This window comes from Mobula hypostoma, chromosome 31 (assembly GCF_963921235.1).
Source record: "Mobula hypostoma chromosome 31, sMobHyp1.1, whole genome shotgun sequence".
Taxonomy (NCBI): Eukaryota; Metazoa; Chordata; class Chondrichthyes; order Myliobatiformes; family Myliobatidae; genus Mobula; species Mobula hypostoma.
Genome location: NC_086127.1, coordinates 277,501 through 290,935, shown reverse-complemented (window position 1 = coordinate 290,935; position 13,435 = coordinate 277,501). Strand labels below are relative to the sequence as shown.

The 13,435-nt window shown below is 51.0% G+C and overlaps 2 non-coding genes across 2 annotated transcripts; both read right to left on the bottom strand.

The window, feature by feature from the left end:
• Nucleotides 1–3,520: 3,520 nt before the first annotated feature.
• trnat-ugu (transfer RNA threonine (anticodon UGU)) lies at nucleotides 3,521–3,593 on the bottom strand. Its single transcript has one exon. It is a non-coding gene; the product is annotated as a tRNA-Thr (tRNA).
• Nucleotides 3,594–9,101: 5,508 nt separating this feature from the next.
• Nucleotides 9,102–9,174, bottom strand: trnat-ugu (transfer RNA threonine (anticodon UGU)). The gene has a single exon. It is a non-coding gene; the product is annotated as a tRNA-Thr (tRNA).
• Nucleotides 9,175–13,435: the final 4,261 nt, after the last annotated feature.

The window sequence follows — 13,435 nt, the reverse complement described above, 5'->3', positions numbered from 1 at the left end:
AGACATACACACATCTCACACATACATACACACACACATACATACACACACACATACACACACATACATATACACAAACACACACACAGAGACACATACACACAGACACACACACAGATACACATACACACACACACACACACACACAGATACACATACACACACACACACACACATACACACACACAGACACGCACACATCTCACACACACACACACAGACACGCACACATCTCACACACACACACACACACACACATATGTATACACACACACACAGACACGCACATATCTCATACACACACACAGACACGCACACACACACATATGTACACACACACATCTCACACACACACACACACATCTCACACACACAGACACACACACACATCTCGCGCACACACACACACACAGACACAGACACGCACACACACACATGTATATACACACACAGACACGCACACATATGTATACACACACACACACAGACACAGACATACACACACATACATATACACAAACACACACAGAGACACATACACACAGACACACACACAGATACACATACACACACACACACACACAGATACACATACACACACACACACACACACACACACAGACACACACACATCTCACACACACACACACAGACACGCACACATCTCACACACACACACACACACACATATGTATACACACACACACAGACACGCACATATCTCATACACACACACAGACACGCACACACACACATATGTACACACACACATCTCACACACACACACACATCTCACACACACAGACACACACACACATCTCGCGCACACACACACACACAGACACAGACACGCACACACACACATGTATATACACACACAGACACGCACACATATGTATACACACACACACACACAGACACGCACACATCTCACACACACACACACACACACAGAAATGATCCCATTTTAAATATTATTTCAGTTTTTGCACCATTTTCAATTTAACCATTTAATATACTTACTGTAATTGATTTTTTTTACTTTTTTTTTCCCCCTGGAGTATCATGCTTTGCATTGAACTGCTGCTGCTAAGTTAAGTTAACACATTTCACAACATGTGCCCCGTGATATTAAACCAGATACTGATCTTCCTCCTCCTTGCGCCTCGCCGAAGGTTTCGGGTCATGAATATGCCGAGGGTTTATTGGGGGTGTGGATGGTAGGGAATGAGTGCCCAGGTCCTGGGGGGGGGGCGGGATGTGGCCCAGGGTCTGTGGGGGCCAGAAGCGGCGTAGCGAGGTTAGGGATTGGGAGGTGGAGGTGGGAGGCCGAGGGAGAAAGATTAGTGCAGGTGAGGGCCTGGCGGAGGGAGGATGGTCCGGTGGGGTGGGTGAAAGAGTGATAGAGAGAGGGGGAGAGAGAGAGAGAGAGAGAGAGAGAGGGAGGGAGAGAGAGAAAAACAGAGAGAGAAAGAGTGTGTGTGTGAGTGAGTACTGGCGGAGAAGGATTTTGCCCGGCCTGCTCGTTGAGCGGTTGTCCCACAGCACCATGTCACTGTACATCACCCTGTGGGATGGGGAGTGGAGCTCCTTGAGAGGGTCTGCCTTGGGGCTGATCTGTGTTGGGGGACTGTTGGGTGTACGGGGCTGTATGTGAGTCCCAAGCAGACATGCCCGTCCCCGCTTTGTGTAGTTTCCTCCGCGATCTCCCTTGTATCTGGGTGATCTGGGGAGTCCCCCGACTGGGTTAAATTAACAGAGAGCACTCCATCGATCCAATCAGCATTTTTAGGCCTAGTTGTCAGGCTTTGACCATTTGGGGAGTAGATTTATTTTACCAGGGCCTAGTTACTAGGCTTCGTTTTGACCAGTTAGAGAGTAAGGTTATTTTACAGGCCTAGTGATTAGGCTTCGTTTTGACCATTTGCAGACAACCCACCTCTCCCGGAAGTTCTGGGAGTCTCCCGCATATTGATAGCGGCTCCCTGACACCCGCGGATTATATACGATATCCCGGAAATGAGAGACGTAGCGGGAGCGGGAGCGAGAGCGAGCATCCTGATTGGTCTCTCTTTGTGCTAAGTAGACCAATCAGTTTTCTCTGTGGGCGGGCTTTACGGTCGACCTCTCTCTCTCCATCAGTTCAGTTTCGTGTCCTGCACCAACATGGCAGAGTGTTCCAAAAAAAGAAAATATAAAACGTACGTCACCCCAGACCACACTAAAGTGTACCCCTGCCTAATAGGGGTCAAAATTAAGGACAGTGTTGCTCACTGCACAGTTTGCAACAGTGACTTTTCTATTGCCCAAATGACTGTAAAAGACATGTTGAGGTCAGTTTAACAGGTGTCATTCGTTCATTAGCATAGCTAACTAAACTAGCTGGCTAAGGAGCTACTCTTTTGATATCATACGTGATGAGGCCAAACTCCCTGTAGACTTGCTTAAAGTTGTATTAGAATTAAAAACGACTCCATGATGATATATAAGTACATATTTTACTGTCACATTCTCTGCATATACCCAGTTTACAGATTACAGATCGGTTTACAGATTTGTCTAAACAAAGTATTACATGAGACAATATAATAAGGATACCCCTCATGCTTTTATTTCTTTTCGGGGCCACAACATATTAGGGAGACTCAAACACGAGGAATTCTGCAGATGCTGGAATTTCAAGCAACACACATCAAAGTTGCTGGTGAACGCAGCAGGCCGGGCAGCATCTCCCGGAAGAGGTGCAGTCGACGTTCCGGGCCGAGACCCTTCGTCAGGACTAGTCGCTGAGGCTAATCGCAGGGGAGGCTGCGTTCTTTTCAGCAGGGCCACGTCACAGCACAGGGAAAGTTTGCAGAAGAAGTAGAAAAGCTATTTGTATTAGCATTGAGATTGCCAACAAAATACTCAATAAGGAATATATGTATATATGTGTGTGTGTGTAAATAGTTTCAATATGTCTCAAATAAATTGTTGTGTTCTTTCATAATCAAGTGTCCCGTATACATGCGCCCTTGGAGGTCGATCGGGGGGGTGGGGGTATATGGGGTTGCAGGGGGTGGGTGTGCTACCTCCCTGAAATGAGTTTTTTGCAGGGTGGGATGTCTGCATTTGTGGGGTAGGTTAAGTTTATCGGCCTAGTCGTTAGGCTTCGTTTAGTCCACTTGGGGAGCAGGTTTATTTTTGCAGGTCTGGTGATTAGGCCTCATTTTGACCATTTGGGGAGTAGGCTTTCTTCGTCGGCCTAGTCGTTAGGCTTCGTTCAGTCCATTTGGGGAGTAGGAGTGCAATGTCTCAGTCCAGCTCCTCTCTACCCTTTTTCTTTGAAGGCTTGACCAGTTTGATTCCAGGCCCATGATCTCCAAAGGCAGGTAGGTCTGTTCTGGCCTCTTCCCTTGCAACATTACTGAGGCTGTTGCCTGTCCTGTATTTAATAGGGGCTTTTTTTTTTTAACATTGAATTGGATATACAAAGTTTATCCTTTGCTCCAGGGGGTGGGGAGGCGGCAGAAAAATGCTGAGGCCCCAGTGAGATTCGAACTCACGACCCCTGGTTTACAAGACTAGTGCTCTAACCCCTGAGCTATGGAGCCACCTTGTGCAAACACTTCCCAACTCCAGCTGTCACTGTTCTGCAGATCTGGGTGTGACCTGCGTAACCAAGTGCTGTCCTGCAACTTTGGAGATTCAGAAGAGGGAAGAAATGTTCCGAATGTTCCAGAGGTCCACACCGGCGCTGCAGAGAAAAGCAGGCCCTTCAGCCCGTCTCCTGCTTTCCCACCCTGATACATGCTTGTGTTGGACGCCCTCGCCGCGCGCCCTTCTACACCTCTCCCCAAGGCAAACGTCCCCTTGAACACTGAAACTCTACCCGCCTCTACCCCCATTCCCCGCTAGCTGCTGAACAGATCCCCCACAGCACCCTCTCTGTTCGGACTTTTAAAGATTAGGTTAAAAAAAAAATTAGAATTAGGGAAAGAGAGAGAGAGAGAGAGAGAGCGCGACAGATGTCGGTGTTGGGGGAGAGGGGGAGGAAGGACGGGTGTAGGATCTTACTGAGATCCCGGTGGGGGTGGTGGTGGGATTCGAACCCCTGACTCTCAGGTTAAACATCTGACCCCGGGGCCCACTGAGCCACTCCGACACCTACCGCCCCCTGCTGTTCACTCACGGAATCAGCCCTGTGCGCCTCCCTCTCACCTCCAGTTTCTCCCTGCCTCTAACCCTCTCACTTCCCCTCTCTTTCTACCCTCACTCCCTCCCTCTCCCCTACCTCTCTCTCTCCCCCCATCCAGCCCCCTCTCTCCCCTACAGCTTTGATTCCCTCCCTCTCTTTCCCAGACGCTTGTTGACGTTTTCTCTTCTGTTATTCTGCCTCCCCCTCTCCTGTCCTTTACCCCCTCACTGTGCTCTCTCTTCCTTTTCCCCTTTCATATTCTGTCTCTCTCTCTCTCTAATTACCTCTCTATCCGGGAGTGGGGAGGCCCAGGAGAGGGATATTTTGCCCACCTGCACCCCCCCCCCACCCCACCGGTCCAGCCCTCTGAGGGAACAGAAGGACACCAGGATCCGGAGCTGAATGTGACCAGCCACTCGGCCCCTCTCTCCCTGCTGCCCCATTCACTCAGGCCGAGGCCGATTCTCCACCCCAGCGTCCTCTCCCCTTGTCCCTGCAACGTCCAGGGAAGGTGTCAGCAGTGGCGGACATTGAGAAGGAGGGACGGGAGGGACGGAGAGAGAGTGGAGGGGGAAGGAGGAGAAAGGGAGGGAGAGGGAGGGAGACGGAGGGAGAGGGAGAGAGAGGGGGAGGCGGACTACTGGTTTACAAGGACACAGCTCTAGCCCCTGGGCTTCGGTGCCTCCTGCACACCGTGGAGAGAGGAGGGGGGGGCAGGCAGAAAAGGAGCGAGAGAAAGAGAGGAGTGTGGGAAAGAGAAGAGACGGAGAAACAGAGAGAGGGGAGATCGAGCTCAGAAGCGGGTTTATCGTCACCGACGGGTGCCGCGGAATTTGTCGCCTGGTGGCAGCCGCGCTCTGCAAAAGGCGTAGAAGATACCGGAGGTTAGGAAGTAAAGCAGGAAATGGCACACAAGAGGAAGAGAGCGAAGGTTTTCACGGACCGTTCGGGAAGCTGGTGGGGTACCGGAGGAAGCTGATGCTGAATTGTTGAGCCTGGGTCTTCAGGCTCCTGGACTTTCCTCCCCGACAGGAGCAGTGAGAAGGGGACGTGTCCTGCATGATGATTTAGGGAGGGATGGGGGAAGGGGGAGAGAGACACAGACAGACAGAGAGAGAAAGATAGACACAGAGAGACAGACAGACAGACACACATACACACACACACGCACACAGATAGACAGAGATAGCGAGACACACACACAAATAGACAGAGACACACGCGTGCACACACACACACACACACCACACACACACCACAAATAGACAGAGACACACACACAGACACACACAGAGACACAGATAGAAACAGAGAGCAAGACACACACACACAAATAGACAGACACACACACAGACACAGACAGAGACACACACACATACACACACACACAAATAGACAGAGACACACACACACACACAGACACACACACACACACACACAAATAGACAGAGACACACACACAGACACAGACACAGACAGAGACACAGATAGAGACAGAGAGCAAGACACACACACACAAATAGACAGACAAACACACAGACACAGACAGAGACACACACACATACACACACACACAAATAGACAGAGAGAGGGGTACACAGGCAGAGACACAGATAGACAGAGACAGACAGAGAGTGAGACACACACACACAAAGAGACAGACAGACACAGACACAGACACACACACACACACAAATAGACAGAGAGAGAGGTACACAGACAGAGACAGACAGAGAGTGAGACACACACACACAAAGAGACAGACAGACACAGACACACACACACACACACACAAATAGACAGACAGAGACAGAGACACAGATAAACACAGATAAACAGAGAGAGAGAGAGAGAGTCACGCATAGTGGAACGGAGAAGGGTGGTGTGGAGGAAGGAGGGTATACTTTGTGAAGCAGGTGTATCTGGGTGTGGGATGGAAGCAGACTTCACCGGCTAACTTGGTCCTGTTGACATCAGTGGTCTTTCCCGGAGTGAACCTGTCCCTGTCCAGTTGTGTTGGCGCCATCGTTACATTCTGTAACTTCAAAGCATTAAGCTAATTCAAAGAGAGACACGGAGTCTGAGGGTACGCGTGTGGCCTGTGGTCACCTTAAGTGAGTCACACCCGGTATCACTGAGGTGACGTGTGCAATTCACATATTTAAACAGATAACCTGCAATGAGTTATTTAAACAAACAGCAAAGCTTAACCAACCACTGCACACACAAGATCACTCAAACATTACCGACACTGTTACTAAATACACAACCCTCCGCCCTGCTCAGCTGTAAACTCCAACTCAACGGAGAAGGCATCCCCACTATGTTAGATTAGGTTCAACTTTATTGTCGTTGTGCCGAGTACAGATACAAAGCCAATGAAATGCGTTGAGCATCTGACCAGAAATGCAAAGAACAGTGTTACTTACAAAATAACTGCGAATAAAAAAAAGTGCAACAACACACAAACATAAAAGTACTGAGACAGTACAGTACGGATACAGTTGTACCCAGCATATTAAACAGCTACAATATATAGACATCCACAGCAGAATAAATTTTATATTTTCCCATTTAGGCTTAAAGATTTAATCGCTGTGTAGGCTTCTTTATCCTTGTGGGATAACAGCTCTCCTGACTTGCGGGGGTGGGGGGGGTGTGGAACTACTCTCTCTGGTGGGTGAGACTTGAGGCTGTGAAACAATCCCAGATTCTGGGGCCCCCTCCATAGGTGGACGGACAGATAGTGCCAAAGAGGGGTAAATAACGCAAACGAGGAGTATTGAGGAAGTGTTCATGGCTTCATGGACCATTCAGAAATCTGATGGTGGAGGGGAAGGAGCTGTTCCTGAATCTGCGGGTTGAGTCTTTGGGCTCCTCTACCCACTCTGTGACGGTGGTAATGAGAAGAGGGCACGTCCCGGATGAGGAGGGTCGCAAACGACGGGTGCCACCTTCTCCGGCAGATGCCCTCGTCGCTGGGGAGGCTTGTGCCCCGCGCTGGGGCCGGGGCCGGCAGAGTCTAACCCACACACACACACACCCTGCCTGCCCACCTGCACCCTCCCGTGATCCTGTGCATTGGAGCCTCCGTACCGGGCAAATACAACCAGTTAGAGCGCTCTGTAGAAACCTGCAAAAAGGCTTCGATGAAAATGCTCTCATACTCCTGAGGGAGCAAGCCTGCTTCATGTGTGCATTGACACGCGGGGCCCAGGACGGGTCCTTTGAGATCTTCATGTCCAGGAACTTGAAGCTGCTCGCCATTCCCACAGCCTAACCACACCGCCCCCCCGCCCCTTGATGAGCACCAGACTGGGTTCCTTCAGCTTCCCCTTCCCGAGGTCCACAATCAATCCCTTGTCCTTAGATTATGAAAACACTCAGTCCTCGTTTATTGTCATTTAGAAATACATACATGCATTAAGAAATGATACAATGTTCCTCCAGAGTGATATCACAGAGAACAGGACAAACCAAAGACTAACACTGACAGAACCACATAATTATAACATATAGTTACAGCAGTGCAAAGCAATACCGTAATTTGATGAAGAACAAACCATGGGCACGGTAAAAAAAAGTCTCAAAGTTCCCGAGTTGATCGACTCCCGAGTCCCCGATAGCAGGCGGCAAAAGGGAGAAACTCCCTGCCGTAAACCTCCAGGTACTGTCAACTTGCCGATGCCTTGGAAGCAGCCAACCACAGCCGACATGGAGTCCGTCCGTCCAAAAACTTTGAGCCTCCAACCAGCCCCTCCGATACAGCCTCCCGAGCGCTATCCTCCGCTGAGCACCTTCGACCTCTCCCTAGCCGCTGAAACACGCAAAGCCGAGGATTTCGGACCCTTCTGCTCCGGAGATTCCGGTTACCACACGGTAGCAGCGGCAGCCAAGCGGGCATTTCAGAAATTTTCCAGATGTTCCTCCGTACTCTCACGTCCGTCTCCATCAAATCAGAATTGTGAACGGTCCCCTACTTGACAGATTACAGACATCATTCACCAGAGAGGCCGGGCGCACTGCGTCACGTTGCCATCTTCTCCCCCGCTTCCTCCCTTGTCCTTGGTGACGTGGAGTGGAAGGTGCTTGTTATAACACCACTCAACCAGCTGATCCGCCTCGCTCCTGTACGCCCCCTCGTCGCCATCTCAAACTCTGTTCTCCCATCGGCAGATCTATAGATGGCGTTTGAGCTCTGCCGAGGCACGCAGTCCTGGATGTAGAGAGAGAGGGTTACACACACATCCCCGAGGTGCGCCAGTGAGGAGAGGGTGTTATCCCTGATCCGTACTGACTCTGGTCTCCCGGTGAGGGAGTCAAGGATCCAGTTGCAGAGGGAGGTACGGAGGCCCGGGATTTGGAGCTCGTTGATTAGCTCTGAGGGTACGATGGTGTTGAACGCTGAGGTGTAATCAATAAACAGCAGCCTGATGCAGGAACTTCCGTTGTCAACAAGATGGACCCCGACCTCATCACCTTCCCCGTTATGCCTTTGCGCCTCGCGGTCTGCCTGCCTGCGCTCCACTTCCTCTGCAGCTGCTTCATTCTGCAATCTGGCATTGCTTTAGACCAGAAGATAGAATGAGGCCATTCAGCCCATCTAGACTGCTCTACCATTTCACCATGTCCGAACCCATTTCCCTCTCAGCCTCAATCTCCTGCCTTCCCTCCCGCCCTGACCAATCCCTTCATGCTCTGACCAATCAACAATCTATCAATCTCTGCTTGAAATATCCCCAATGACATGACCTCCACAGATTCACCACCCTCCAGCTGAAGAAATTTGCCTTTTCAACATCAATGCCTGGTGCAATAAACTACTGGACGATACACAAGAAAGGATTTTCACCGTGCTGCGGTGCTTGTGACAATAATAAACCAAATTCCAACCAGTACAGACCCCGGGGGTCGGAAAATGTTGAGGCCCCAGTGAGATTCGAACTCACGACCCCTGGTTTACAAGACCAGTGCTCTAACCCCTGAGCTACGGAGCCTCCTTGTACAGTCGCCTCCTGACTCCACCTGTTATTGTGCTGCAGATCCGGGTGTGCCCGACATAAACAGTGACGTCCTTCAGTCTGAACGGTTTCAAAGGTCAGAGTGAATTTATGATCAAACTACATATATGTCAACATGCCCATATCACCCTGAGATTCATTTTCTTGCGGGCATTCACAACAGGTACGAAGGAAGGCAGTGAAAAACCGCACACAGAGACAAACAACCAATACGCAAAAGAAGACAAACTCTGCAAATAAAAAAAAACACAAATACGGTGGATTCTGGTCAGTAGATCAGGACAACTGTGAAGGTGGTCAACGATCTGCACGAAGGATCTGCGCGAATTTTGCTCATTGACAGTCAATCAAAGGAACTCGGTTGTCCGTCGTCTCCGACCATGTCAGCGAAGCCCGGGCAGAAGAGTTTTTAAAGGGACAGATCCTCTCTCTCGACCTCGGAAGTCCGGGTCTTGTGGGACGAGTAGTTGTCACAGACTGGGCTCTTCCTTGTTTGCAGTGGGTAACCACTCATTCCCTCCGCTCCCCGCTAAGTGTCGCAGAACGGCCCTCACGACTGTTGGATGTCGCGGCTCGTCTCCACCACCCAGTCGGCCGGAGTTGACTTCACACGCTAGGACAGGCCTGTCCCTATCTCACCGGGGTACGAGGCCCGCCGGCTACCCTCCCCTGGTCCGGGCCCTCCTGTCGAAGCGGTGCACCCGGGTTTGTGGACAGACAGCGGCTTGGAGCCGCAGGTGAGAGCCGAGGGTCCGGTGGGGGCCAAAGGCGAGTTGGGCTGCCCCGGAACGGAAGGACACCGTACGGACAGCGGGGTGGTCAGCTCAACCACCGACCCAGGTTCAAATCCCGCTGCTGCCTGTACGTTCTACCCGGTTTCCTCCCGATGCCGCGGTTTCCTCCTACAGCCCAGATTCCTCCTGGTTGGTAGGTTAACTTGGCATTGTAAATTGCCCCGTGACGAGGCTAGGGGGTAAATTGGGGGGATGCTGGGCTTGAAGGGGCGGGACGGCCTATTCCCCGCTGTTAAGCAATCGATAGATAATAGATAGACCCCTACCCCTCCCCGAAGGCCCCACACGTGGCCGGGTGCAGTGGCGAGTCCCGCCGTCTGTAACCGTTAGAACTAATACTTGTTACGAGAATACACATAAAATTAAGATGTTAGCTGGCCTGGGTTAGCATCAGTGGCATCAGCAGTTGGTCTGCCACCTGCCCTCAGGGGAAGGAGAGATAAGGAACAATGGAGCAGCGTCTGGAGATGTGTAATGAAGGGACGTGGGAGAGAGAGAGCTGTCTGGAGCGGCTCCCTCTTTGAACCTTGAACTGTTTGAAGTGATGGACAGGCGATGCCCCAGCAGGGGGATAAAAAGGGACAGGTTCGCTAAGACAGGACACACACGACACCCCGAGGTAACGAGACCCTGGAAGCGGTGCGCCTCTCACGAGTGGGTGAGAAGCATCAGACAACGACCAGGGTGGAAAGGTACGATCAGCGGGAACCCGGTGTGTGTCCGCCCTTGCCTGGGTGCCGGGTTCACTGCAGAGGATCGACCGCATCTGGAGGAGGGGTCACAGTCGGTGACCTCAGGTGACATCACCAAGGACCCGCCCAAAAGCTGTTTGTGAGCCATCTCGCCGGTCTGTGAGTGAAGCCGTTCTGAATGATCAGTTGTTCCTGTTCTATCTCTCTCTTCCCCCACGTTGTCCATCGCCATGGCAACGATTACTGCGAACTGAACTACTAACCCCTGGACTGAACTTTGAGTCATTTTGAAATTGGTCATTTACCCCTAGACAACGATAGAGCTTGATTGATGCTGTTATCTTAATTCTGTGCACATGTGTGGTTATCATTGCTGAACTGTTGCATTTATTATCCTTTCGATTACTGTGTTGCTTGTTTCTTTAATAAAACTTTCTTAGTTCTAGTACTCCAGACTCCAAATGAGTGATCCATTTCTGCTGGTTTGGCAACCCAGTTACGGGGTACGTAACATAAGTGGGGTTCTCGTCCGCGATTTTGAACGCTAAATTTGGGACGGAGTAAATTGATTGGGTTAAAATTCCCGAAAGAAAGAAAAGACAAACAGCAGAAATGGAGGTTGAGGAATTTATAAAGGCGCCGACCTTGGAGGCATTAGAGGATGCCAGGAAATCGGAATTGATAGCTGTGGCCAAACGGGTGAATCTTGCCAAGGTGAAGTCGACAATGAGGAGAGAGGAGATACACAGAGCTATTGTAGAGCACTATGTATCTAAAGGTGTGTTTCCCCAAGGTGAGCTGGGGGAGGTGTCTATTGAAAAACCTGCTGGAAACGCGGTACAGGTACAGCTTGAAAAACTGAGACTCGAGCACGAGTTCCGGGTACGGCAGTTAGAACACGAAGAGAAGCAGTTAGAAAGGCAGGAGAGAGAGTTAGAAAGGCGGGAGAAAGAGAAAGAGGTAGAAAGGCAAGAGAGAGAAAGACAGTTGGAGAGAGAAGAGAGAGAGAGGGACAGACAGTTGGAGAGAGAAGAGAGAGAGAGGGACAGACAGTTGGAGAGAGAGGAGAAACAGAGGGAAAGGGAATTTGAGCTGGAGAAGTTAAAGATAAGGGCCGAGCAGGGGCTCATGCCGAACCAAGGTGGAGGGTTCCGGGCGACCCAGGAGGTTAGGCTGGTTCCCCCATTTGACGATACCGATGTGGATCGGTACTTTCTCCACTTCGAAAAGGTGGCTATAAGTCAGGACTGGCCGAGGGATAAGTGGGTTGTTTTACTTCAGAGTGTACTGAAAGGGAAGGCCCAAGAAGCTTACTCCGCTTTATCCGCGGAAGATGCCCAGAAGTATGAGGTGGTGAAGGAGGCCATCCTCAGGATTTATGAGTTGGTCCCGGAGGCATACCGGCAGAGGTTCCGGAATGCGAGGAAGCGGTGGGACCGCACGTATTTGGAGTTTGCTCGTGAGATGCAAACATATTGTGAGCGTTGGTGCGCCTCGAAAGGGGTAGAGGGGGATTATGACAGACTGCTGCAGCTGATTCTGATTGAGCAGTTTAAAGGTTGTGTCCCTGACGGTATGAGACCCTACCTAGATGAGAAAGAGGCAGCCACGTTAGCCGCAACTGCTAAGTTAGCGGATGAGTATGCGTTGACGCATAAAATGAAGTTTGCCCCGAGTAAAGGCTACCAGAAGGGTAGGCAGGACGGCGGGGAGAGTCCGCCGGAAAAGTCAGAAAGTAAGCCGGGGACTAGTGAAAAGGATAAGGTAGACCGGGAGCAGTCTGGTCGGAAGTCTCCTGGGGTCGTCTGTTTTAATTGTGGGAAAGTCGGACACTTTGCGTCCAGGTGCTTTGCCCCAAGGAAGGAGACGGGGAAAGGAAAAGCGGAAATTTTGAATGGCTGTATTGAGCTGTTAAGCGAACCGCTAGGGAAGGACAGGTCTGAAAAAGCTCAGGAAGGGCGCGAGAGGTTTATCTCGGCCGGACTGGTGTCAGTGCAGGAGAGGTTAAAACCAGTTCCAGTGCGGATCTGGAGAGACACGGGAGCGTGTCAGTCACTAATACTGAAGAGTGTATTAGAGTTTAGCTCAGAGACCCAGACTGGGGAGGTAGAGGTCAAAGGTGTTGGGGAAGGGACAGAGTCAGTCCCTTTGCACCAGATACACTTACAGAGCAACCTGGTCTCTGGACTAGTCACGATCGGGGTGAGGTCCGAATTACCGATGAAAGACGTGGAAGTCTTGCTCGGTAATGACATCGCCGGAGGAATCGTGTTCCCAGTCGTGAGATTGACGGGTCAGCCTGCCAGCATGGAGGCCCCGCCCGCGATGGTGAATTTGGCTGAAACATTTCTGCCAACCTTGTATGAGACAGGGTGTAGTGAGATAAGAGGTAGTGAGGGAGCTGGGACGGACGTAGCAGTAGCCAGGAAAGAATTTGTGCAGACGCAGGAGCGAGGCGAGGGGCTGATGGGTTTTGCAGAGACAGCTCTCTCTGACACAGCCTTGACAAGGGAACTAGTAGGCTATTGTGCGGATGAGGAAGTGCTAAGGAAGAAAGGGAAATCAAGTACAGCATCCGCAGATGAGGAGTGGGGGGTGGTGCAAAAGAGTTATGGGGATGAGGTTTTTAACATGGCCCACGAGGTACCCCCCGGTGGACATCTTGCGGTGCTGGAGGAAACAGTTGGTGGAATCATGAAAGAGATTTACCGGCTGCCCAGGGGGAAAAATGTTATTGATCATGACCGACGC